Genomic DNA, 10,627 nt, shown 5'->3' on the forward strand with positions numbered 1-10,627 from the left:
CTTCGCTAGTGTTTTTTATGTAGCCTGTTGTAAAACTAGGCAAATATCTAGAGGAGTTAATGTACCCCTTGGAAGACCTCTGCATACCTCCAGTGTACACATACCCCCGGTTGAGAACCACTTATGTGATTCTCAAGTGTAGGGACTGAGAACAGCCAAGGAAAGGTTACAATTTTATTATTTTCTGTTTGTTTATTTTGGGTAAAGGAAACAGAACAAAAGTAAAGCAAAAACAGGAGCATCAGCAAAGCAACTACAAAGCTAGAGTTGGCCAAATTGGAGAGTGACAAATTAGGACAGAAGCATGAATGCCAGAACTGTTTGGCTGAGCAGGAAGCCAAAGAGTGTGAACACCAAAACTGGGAAGCAGGAGCCCAGGAGAGGGAGGCAGAAAAGCAACAGCAAGAGGAAGCACACTGACGGGCTGTGGAAGCAGAAGCAGCCGCACACCAATGATCCACGGCCCTTCCTTCGCCACCAGGCTCAGTGTCACCTTCCTCACAGCTTGACTAAATGTTGAGGTGTAACCTTCAGAAGGATCCATTGCAAAGGTTCCCTGGACTATAAAAGAGAGGGGCAAAGAGCCCCAAATGATCTCTTTCACCTAAGAAGACAAAGGAGCCAGCACTTTGGCTTCTAGAGGAGATTCTGACTTAGGGTGGGAGGGACAGCCACCATCCTGCTGGAAGACTTTGAGTGAGAAAAGTCATCTTGAACAAAGACTGTATCTTGCTAGGTTCAGTTTTAGTCACTGGAAAGCGTTTCACTTTTATCTGTTTTGACGCCGCAGGCCAATGGGGGCTGCAGGAAACGGTGCGGGGCAAGGGATGTGCTGGCCGTGGCTTCCCGCAGCCCCCATTGGCCTGCAGCAGTGAACCGTGGCCAGTGGGAGCCACGATCGGCCGAACCTGCGGACGGGGCAGGTAAACAAACTGGCCTGGCCCACCAGGGGGCTTACCCTGGCGGGCCGTGGGCCAAACGTTGCCAATCCCTGAGCTAAACCAACAGTGCTGTGTTTAAATAAAAGTGTTAGCTAACTCCACTGAATGTGGCAAGCTGTGCATTTTGTCTCTTTAGAGGAGGAAACAGACCTTTTTATTCCTCTGAATGCTGCAGGAGAGGGCTGGACATCGCAGAGCACATAGGTTTGAGACGGGAGGTGTGCTGAGGTCACCTGCTAACATCAGCCAAGTCAGGATGCCAAGAGTATGTCTGTGAGGTGGCAGGTTGTTGGATGCAAAATGGCTGAATCAGAGAGAGGTAAATAGTGGTGTCCCCCAGGGGTCTGTACTGGGCCCAGTCCTAGTCAACATATTCATAAATAATCTGGAAAAAGGGGTAAACAGTGAAGTGGCAACATTTGCAGATGATACAAAACTACTCAAAAAGAATGAGGAGTACTTGTGGCACCTTAGAGACTAACAAATGTATTTGAGCATAAGCTTTCATGGGCTAAAACCCACTTCATCAGTTGCATGCAGTGGAAAATACAGTAGGAAGATATATATCTTCCCACACACACACAGAGAACATGAAAAAATGGGTGTTGCCATTCACATTATAACGAGTGATCAGTTCAGGTGAGCTATTAACAGCAGGAGAGAAAAAAAAATTTTGTAGTGATAATCAAAATGGCCCATTTCGAACAGTTGACAAGGAGGTGTGAGGAACAGTGTGTGTGTGGGGGGGGAAATAAACATGGGGAAATAGTACTCCTCGTTGTTTTTAATAAAGTGCATGCGGCAAGTTTTCCAGTACTGTAAGCTTATGTTTGTGTTGCTAAGAGCAAGTCAGGCATAGGGGTACCAGTTTAATAATCCTGCTTAGGCACCATAAATTCTAAGAACAGCCCTGGGGGGAAGGGTACTGGTGTCACAGCCCTCTGCCAAGCAAAGGCAGTCCCATCTCCTGCCCTGGAGAGACGCCCTCTAGGCAGAGGTGTTGGAGCTAGGGGTGCTGGGGGTGCGGCAGCACCCCCTGGCTGAAGTGGTTTCCATCCTATACGGGGTTTACAATCTGGTTCAGTGGCTCTCAGCACCCCCACGATACAAACTGTCCAGCAGCCCTGCCTCTAGGGAAAAAGGTGCATTCAGCCCCTGTGGCCCATTCAGCCCCTTGCTGCTCTGCAGGGGCTGTCACCGAGGGGCCCAGATACAGTCTGAGGCAACAGTGAGTTTGTGATATGGATGCTGAGGTGGAACCCCACCCCCGAAGTCTGGGGCCTCATAGGCTTTTCCATCCGCCACTTGATTTCCGAGCATCAGTGGGGGATAAAGCCCAGAGTCTGAGCTATTCTGACTGTAGCCAGCAGGGGACAGCAGAGGACAGCATATCCCCCTGCCTCCTCATGACCATAGGGACACTGACAAGATTTTGAATGGCCCCTATCTTTGGGTGCCCACACCTGGGCCTGGATTTCAGAGGTGCTAAATACCCGCAGCTCCCTGCAGGGCTCGTGGGCACTTAGGGTGAGTCTACACTGCAGTTACGTGCCCACGGCTAGCCCGGGCCAGCTGACTCCGGCTCACGGGGCTCGAGCTGAGCACCTGTTTACTTGCAGTGTAGACGTTCTGGCTTGGGCTGGAGCCTGAGCTCTGGGACCCTCCCACCTTGCAGCTCCAGTCTGAGGCCTGGTCTACACTACGACTTTAATTCGGATTTATCAGCTTTAATTCGAATTTACCCTGCAACCGTCCACACAACGACGCTATTTATTTCGATGTAAAGGGCCCTTTAAATCGATTTCTGTACTCCACCCCGACGAGTGGAGTAGCGCCAAAATCTATTTTAACATTTCGAATTAGGGATAGTGTGGCCGCAATTCGATGGTATTGGCCTCCGGGAGCTATCCCACAGTGCATCATTGTGACCGCTCTGGACAGCAATCTAAACTCGGATGCACTGGCCAGGTAGACAGGAAAAGCCCCGCGAACATTTGAATTTCATTTCCTGTTTGCCCAGCGTGGAGAGCACAGGTGACCACAGATAGCTCATCAGCACAGGTAACCATACAGGCTGATAATCAAAAAAGAGCACCAGCATGGACCGTACGGGAGGTACTGGATCTGATCGCTGTATGGGGAGAGGATTCAGTGCTTGCAGAACTTCGTTCTAAAAGACGAAATGCCAAAACTTTTGAAAAAATCTCCAAGGGCATGATGGAGAGAGGCCACAATAGGGACTCAGATCAGTGCCGCGTGAAAGTCAAGGAGCTCAGACAAGCCTATCAAAAAACAAAGGAGGCAAACGGTCGCTCCGGGTCAGAGCCGCGGACATGCCGCTTCTACGCCGAGCTGCATGCAATTCTAGGGGGGGCCGCCACCACTACCCCACCTGTGATCGTGGATTCCGGGTCGGGGATAGTCTCATCAGCTACACCTGAGGATTCTGCCGATGGGGGAGAGGAGGAGGAGGAGGACGAGCTTGCAGAGAGCACACAGCACTCCGTTCTCCCCAACAGCCAGGATCTTTTTCTCACCCTGACTGAAGTACCCTCCCAACCCTCCCAAGCCAGTACCCAAGACTCTGACCCCATGGAAGGGACCTCAGGTGAGTTTACCTTTTAAAATATAAAACTTGTTTTAAAAGCAAACGGTTTTTAATGATTACTTTGCCCTGAGGACTTGGGATGCATTCGCGGTCAGTTCAGCTACTGGAAAAGTCTGTTAACGTGTCTGGGAATGGAGCGGAAATCCTCCAGGGACATCTCCATGAAGCTCTCCTGGAGGTACTCCAATAGCCTTGCCACAAGGTTTCTGGGCAGTGCAGCCTTATTCCGTCCTCCATGGTAGGACACTTGACCACGCCATGCTTGCAGCAAGTAATCTGGTATCATTGGCTGACAAAGCCTGGCAGCGTATGGTCCCGGTGTTTGCTGGCATTCAAGCAACATCCGTTCTTTATCTTGTTGTGTAATCCTCAGGAGAGTGATATCACTCATGGTAACCTGGTTGAAATACGGGAACTTAATTAAGGGGACAGAGGTGGCCGTTCCTACTGGGCTGTTTGCCTGTGGCGGAAAATAAATCCTTCCCTGCAGTTAGCCAAGCGCAGATGGGAAATTGGCCCTGAGCTTTTAGCGTTTGGCTAGCAGGGATCTTCCCTGTTACCAGCCACGTGGTGGGGGGAGGGGTACACTGATCATCCCAGAGAATTCATGGCGGGAGGGGGGCGGCGGCGGGGGGGTGGTGGTTAGTTTGGTTCCTGCAGGGATCTTCCCTGATACCAGCCACGCGGTGGGGGGGGAGGGGTACAGCGATCATCCCAGAGAATTCATGGCGGGGAGGGTGGGGTGGGGTGGTTAGTTTGTTTTCTGCTGCTACTGAATGTTAACAGAAAAACCGCAGCACTCTACAGGCTATGCTTGGTATGTGGGAAAGGAGGGCGCAGAAGCTGTAAGACAATGGCTTACCATGGCCGCATGCAAGCCGAATTCTGTTGCCCAGACCTGTGATCTCTAGCAGCAAAGCCACAGGCACTCAGCATTAAGAGGCAAAATGCGACCTTGCACAGAAATCACATGTGCTATGTAATGTGAATAGTGTTGGTCACCGTGAAAGAGTATAAGCATTGTTCTGCAAAATGTATCTTTTTAAACAATTCTCTCTTTTTTCCTCTCCCTACAGCAGCTGCAAATTCCTCAAGCCTCCCTCCTCCATCCCGAAGGTTATCACAGATAAGGCGTCGTAAGAAGAGAACGCGAGACGAGATGTTTTCTGAAATTATGGAATCCAGCCGCAGTGACAGAGCTCATCTGAATGAGTGGAAGGAAACAGTTTCAAAGTATAGGAAAGAAGCCAGTGAACGTGAGGACAGGAGGGACCAACGTGAGGACATGAGGGATCAACGTGAGGACAGGAGGGACCAACGTGAGGAGAGGAGGGACCAACGTGAGGACAGGAGAGATGCTCGAGATGAGAGGTGGCGGCAGGAAGATCAGAAGAGGCAGGATGCAACGCTGGGGCTGCTGCGTGAGCAAACAGACATGCTCCGGCGTCTGGTGGATCTTCAGGAATGGCTGCAGGAAAACAGACTGCCACTACAGCCCCTGTTCCACCCTCCCCCCTCCCCCCTCCCCATGTTCCGTATCCTCCTCACCCAGACATGTAAGAACGCGGGGGGGGAGGCTTCGTACACCTTCCCATTCCACCCCAGTAGACAGCCCAAGCAAAAGGCTGTCATTTTTTTAACCTTTTCTTAGTGGCTTTTTCCTTCCCAGCAATCCTCCTCCCAAATACCACCCGGGTTCCCTCCCTCTTTTTCTAATCTATTAATAAAGAATAAATGATTTTTAAATGATAGTGACTTTATTTGGTTTGAAAGCAAGCTGGGGGAAGGGGGAGGGTGGGTTCCTTACAGAAAATCAGTCAATAAAGGGGGCGGGTTTTCATGAAGGAGAAACAAACAGATATTTCACACTGTAGCCTGGCCAGTCATGAAACTGGTTTTTAAAGCTTCTCTGATGCACAGCGCTTCCTGGTGTGCTCTTCTAATCGCCCTGGTGTCTGGCTGCGCGTAATCAGCAGCCAGGCGATTTGCCTCAGCCTCCCACCCCACCATAAAGGTCTCCCCCTTACTTTCACAGAGATTGTGGAGCACGCAGCAAGCAGAAATAACAATGGGGAGATTGGGTTGGCTGAGGTCTGAGCGAGTCAATAACGATCGGCAGCGACCTTTTAAACGGCCAAATGCACATTCTACCACCATTCTGCACTTGCTCAGCCTGTAGTTGAACAGCTCCTGACTCCTGTCCAGGCTGCCTGTGTATGGCTTCATGAGCCATGGCATTAAGGGGTAGGCTGGGTCCCCAAGAATAACTATTGGCATTTCAACATCCCCAACGGTTATTTTCTGGTCCGGAAAGTAAGTCCCTTGCTGCAGCCCTTTAAACAGAGTAGTGTTCCTGAAGTCGCGAGCGTCATGAACCCTTCCCGCCCAGCCCGCATTGATGTTGGTGAAACGTCCCTTGTGATCCACAAGTGCTTGCAGCACCATTGAAAAGTACCCCTTGCGGTTTATGTACTCGGTGGCTTGGTGCTCCGGTGCCAAGATAGGGATATGGGTTCCGTCTATCGCCCCACCACAGTTAGGGAATCCCATTGCAGCAAAACCATCCACTATGGCCTGCACATTTCCCAGAGTCACTAACTTTCGTAGCAGCACCTGAGTGATTGCTTTGGCTACTTGCATCACAGCAGACCCCACAGTAGATTTGCCCACTCCAAATTGATTCCCGACTGACCGGTAGCTGTCTGGCATTGCAAGCTTCCACAGGGCTATCGCCACGCGCTTCTCAACTGTGAGGGCTGCTCTCATCTTGATATTCTGGCGTTTCAGGGCAGGGGACAGCAAGTCACAAAGTTCCATGAAAGTGCCCTTACGCATGCGAAAGTTCCACAGCCACTGGGAATCATCCCACACCTGCAACACTATGCGGTCCCACCAGTCTGTGCTTGTTTCCCTTGCCCAGAATCGGCGTTCCATTGATAGAATCTGCCCCATTAACAACATGATCTCCAAAGCACCGGGGCCCGTGGTTTCACAGAATTCTGTATCCGTGTCCGTGTCCATGTCCATGTCCATGTCCTCATCATGCTTGTCGCTGCGCTGCCGCCGCCGCTACCTCCTCGCCTCGTTTTTCTGGTCCCGGCTCAGCATAAACTCCACGAGAACGCGCGAGGTGTTTACAATGTTCATGACTGCTGTCTTGAGCTGAGCGGGCTCCATGCTTGCCGTGGTAATGGAGTCTGCAGTGTTCACCCACCCAGGAAAAAAGGCGCGAAATGGTTGTCTGCCGTCCGTTGCTTTCATGCAGGGAGGGAGGGAGGGAGGAGGTGAGGCTGTACCCAGAACCACCTGCGACGATGTTTTTTGTCCCATCAGGCACTGGGATCTTAACCCAGAATTCCAATGGGCGCGGGAGACTGCGGGAACTATGGGATAGCTATGGGATAGCTACCCACAGTGCAACGCTGCAGAAATCAACGCTAGCCCCGGTACTTGGACGCACACCGCCGAATTAATGTGCTTAGTGTGGCCGCATACATTTCGACTTTATACAACCTGTTTTCCAAATTCGAATTATATGAATTCGGATTAGTCCCGTAGTGTAGACATACCCTGAGCCCCAAAAGCTACACCGCAGTTAAACATCCCCTTAGCCTGAGCCCTGGGAGCTGGAGTCAGCTGTTCCGGGCCAGCCGCGGGTGTATAATTGAAAATCATCCCCCAGCCGTCTCTGGGTGGGCACCAAAACCTGAAGCATCCACTGCTGGCCATTTACTCCCTACCAAATCTCTGGACCTGATCTCCACGGGCGAGGCCACCTTGCCTGGCCTGCGTTTGGCTCTAGGCTGCATCTACTGGGATCCTAGCAGTCCTCTAGATTTGATGTATTGTGAGGGCAGCACATGGCTCTGGGAAGGCTCAGTAATTGGATGAGTCTGTTCAATTACATGGATCTGCTGCCAGGCCAGCATGAGGCAGTTGGTTGCATTTTGCTTGGGTCTGTAAAACAAAACTAAATCAAAGGGGCTGGTGGAAGCAGCACAATGAACATTTAATAAGAAGCAGTGGCAAAGCTTAATCCGTAACTGGATCCAACTGGTTTTTCCCGTCATTGGCCACTCCAAGGACAATTTTACCTCAGACAGTTTTTCACCCTTGCTGCGACTGTACCATATTTTCATGCCACTAAATGCATCAAGGGACTGAGCTCCCTGCCGAGTGGTGCAGGCCGTCCCAGTGACTGTGTGTGCACGGCTCAGGCCATCCCAGCACGTTCTGGTTGAAGTGAAGCGCGAGGGAAGGAGACGTTCCAACGAACCCACTCCTGCTCCTGGGTACAACACGGGGCCTGGTTGGGGGGGGCTGGGTGGAGGTGGAGGGCTAGGGGCACTGCTGAGGGGGGCAGTGATTGGAGGGGGGACTTGCAGCTCAGTGGGGGGCCTGACCGGAGTGGGCTGAGGCCCCACTACCCCAACCCAGTCCTCGCTTTAACCCTGCCCGAGGTCTTCGCCTCCCTCTGCACCCCACGTGACCAGGTGGGGGGCACCTGCGTGGCCCTGTCACCAGGTGCCTGCCCATTGGTGCCCAGGCCCGGCCCCTGCAGCGCCAAGTGGGGGGCTGTGGCGTTTGGCCGCCATCAGCCTTGCAGACATCAACCCACCAGCACCCCAATTGCTTTATACTGAAATCAGTCACTGGGGGGGGGGGGGGGGCTGGGCCCCTTCATCAGTGACACTAGGGGGGGCTAGGCCCCTCCATCAGTGACACTGGTGGGGGCTGGGCCCCTTCATCAGTGACATTAGGTGGCCTGGGCCCATCCACCACTATCACTGGGGGGCCTGGGCCCATCCACCAGGGTCACTGGGGGGGCTGGGCCCCTCCATCAGTGTCACTAGGGGCCGTTGCCCAGCGTCACAGACACTCCCCAGAGCACGGCAGGGAGAGGCCAGGGCACGCACAAGGGCAGGAGCAGAGCAGGGGCAGAACCCAGAAGTCCTGACTCCAGCCCCACCCCACACACAGCTGAGTCCCACTTCCACCCACAGGACTCGAGAGGACGTGACAGGAGACGGAGATGACCCTGTCCAGGCTGAAGGCGGTGGTGCGCAAGAGTGAATGTGGAGCCGGGGGGTCTGAGGCCGGTCAGGGGCAGGGTCCGGTCGGGTGTGGATCTGGGGGGGCAGGGCCCAGTTGGGGGGCTCTGGGAGGGCAAGGCGGGGCGCTCATGGAGGTGTCACGCCCTTGGGGAGGATTAGGAGTCAGTCGGAGCAGAGAGCTCCCCCCCGCCTACCTGTCACACACCAGCAGGGGGAGCAGGGTATCTACCCCACCCCCAAGGGCTGCCCCCTCACATAGGAACTGCATCTTGGGGGGCGTCATCGTCGTCTCTTTCCATCGGGGTGACTCCCACCAGGGCCGGTGCAAGGATATTTTGCACCCTGGGCGAAACTTCCACCTTGCGCCCCCTCTCCTCCCCCGACCGCCTCTGAAAACTAGTAAACTTAGCGTTATAAACAGCCTGTCAGAACGGGTAAAGCTGCACATGAGGAGAAAAATGACGTCAGAGCCACTTTGTACCGTAGTGAAGCAGTACGCTTCTGCCCGGCCGCAACGCAGAGCTGGCGTAGGCTATAGCTGTAATGTAGGAGAGAACAAGTTAAAGCCTTACACCTGATCAGCATGGCCTCCGCTGCCTTGTGCATGCTGGACTCTGAGGGGTTAGTTGCTATGTGTTAGTCATTGTCTTCTGGCAACACCCTGCCCCGCTGTGTGGGCTGTGTTACTTCAGAAGCCCAAGCCACTGCTGAATCTCCAGCCCCAGCTGCAGTGGACGGGGCCTGTGGCTAAATCCAGACCACAGGCCTGGGGTTTAAAAGACCCTTGGAAAGTGGATTCAGTTCAGATGATCCATGGTTGCCCCCAGAACTGGGACAGAGCAAATGTGGCCCACAGCTCAGGACCGCCGGTGGTGCTAATAACCCTTAGCTCTTCTCTTAGTTTTTCCTCAGTAAATCGCACAGTTAGGAGGGCCTGACACGTGACTTTTGAATACTTGGGCTGGGCCACACTGCCCCGGTTCAAGAGGGGTCTCTGAACAGGAATAGCAGGGGGCTGCAGGTCAGGAGTGAGGGGCATCTGCAGAGCCGTGAGGGGGGGAACCCAGGACTGGAATAGCTGCGGGTCAGGAGTGAGGAGCACTGGCAGAGCTGGTGGGGACAGACCAGGATTGGCATAGCAGGGGGCTGCAGTAAAGGGCACTGGCGGAACTGGGAGCGGGTGGGATCCAAGGGCTGGGATAGCGGGGGCTGAGGACAGGAATGAGGGGCATCTGCAGAGGTGTGAGATGGGGAACCCAGGACTGGAATAGCTGTGGTTCAAGAGTGAGGAGCACTGGCAGAGCTGGTGGGGGACAGACCAGGGCTGGGATAGCAGGGGGCTGCAGACAGGAGTGAGGAGCACTGGCAGAGCTGGGAATGGGAGGGAGCCCAGGGCTGGGGTAGCAGGGGGCTCCAGTCAGTAGTGAGGGGCACTGGCACAGCTGGTGGGGGCAGCCCAGGGCTGGTGTGGGGGGCCGTAGCTACAGTTCAGGGTTGAAATGCCTGTATTATGGTAGGACCCAGGAGCCCAAGTCATGGACCAAGGCCCCATTTTGCAAGGCGTTGTACATTTTTCATTAGGTGTATTACGGTAGCGCCCAGGAGTGCCAGTCATGGGTCAGGGTACCATTCTGCTGGGCATAACAAAAAGATGGTGCTTGGCCCGAAGAGCTGACTATCTAATTGCTTAGCTTGGCCGTGGAAGGTGCCCAGGAGACAGGCCGGCAGTTCCCTGAGCGGGGCATGCCTTGGAGGGGTTCTTTGTGCAGGACTCAGGATTTGAAGTCTTTGTCGTGTTGTCGTCCCCCACACACAGTAGAGGGTCCCTGGATCCCCTCCAGTCAAGAGGTGCTGGACAAGATCTGTTCTCTTGCTGCACGGGGCCAGATCCTTAGTTCAGCTGTGCTCGTATCCAGCCTGGCAGAAAGGAAGGGGGATCAGAGCCATGGCCCATCTAGCCTGCCACCCCACCACGATCGCTGACTGGGGCTCTGCTAGGAGCACGTTGCTAGCTGGCCCGAGAG

Source organism: Chrysemys picta, chromosome 22 (assembly GCF_011386835.1).
Source record: "Chrysemys picta bellii isolate R12L10 chromosome 22, ASM1138683v2, whole genome shotgun sequence".
NCBI classification, from domain to species: Eukaryota; Metazoa; Chordata; order Testudines; family Emydidae; genus Chrysemys; species Chrysemys picta.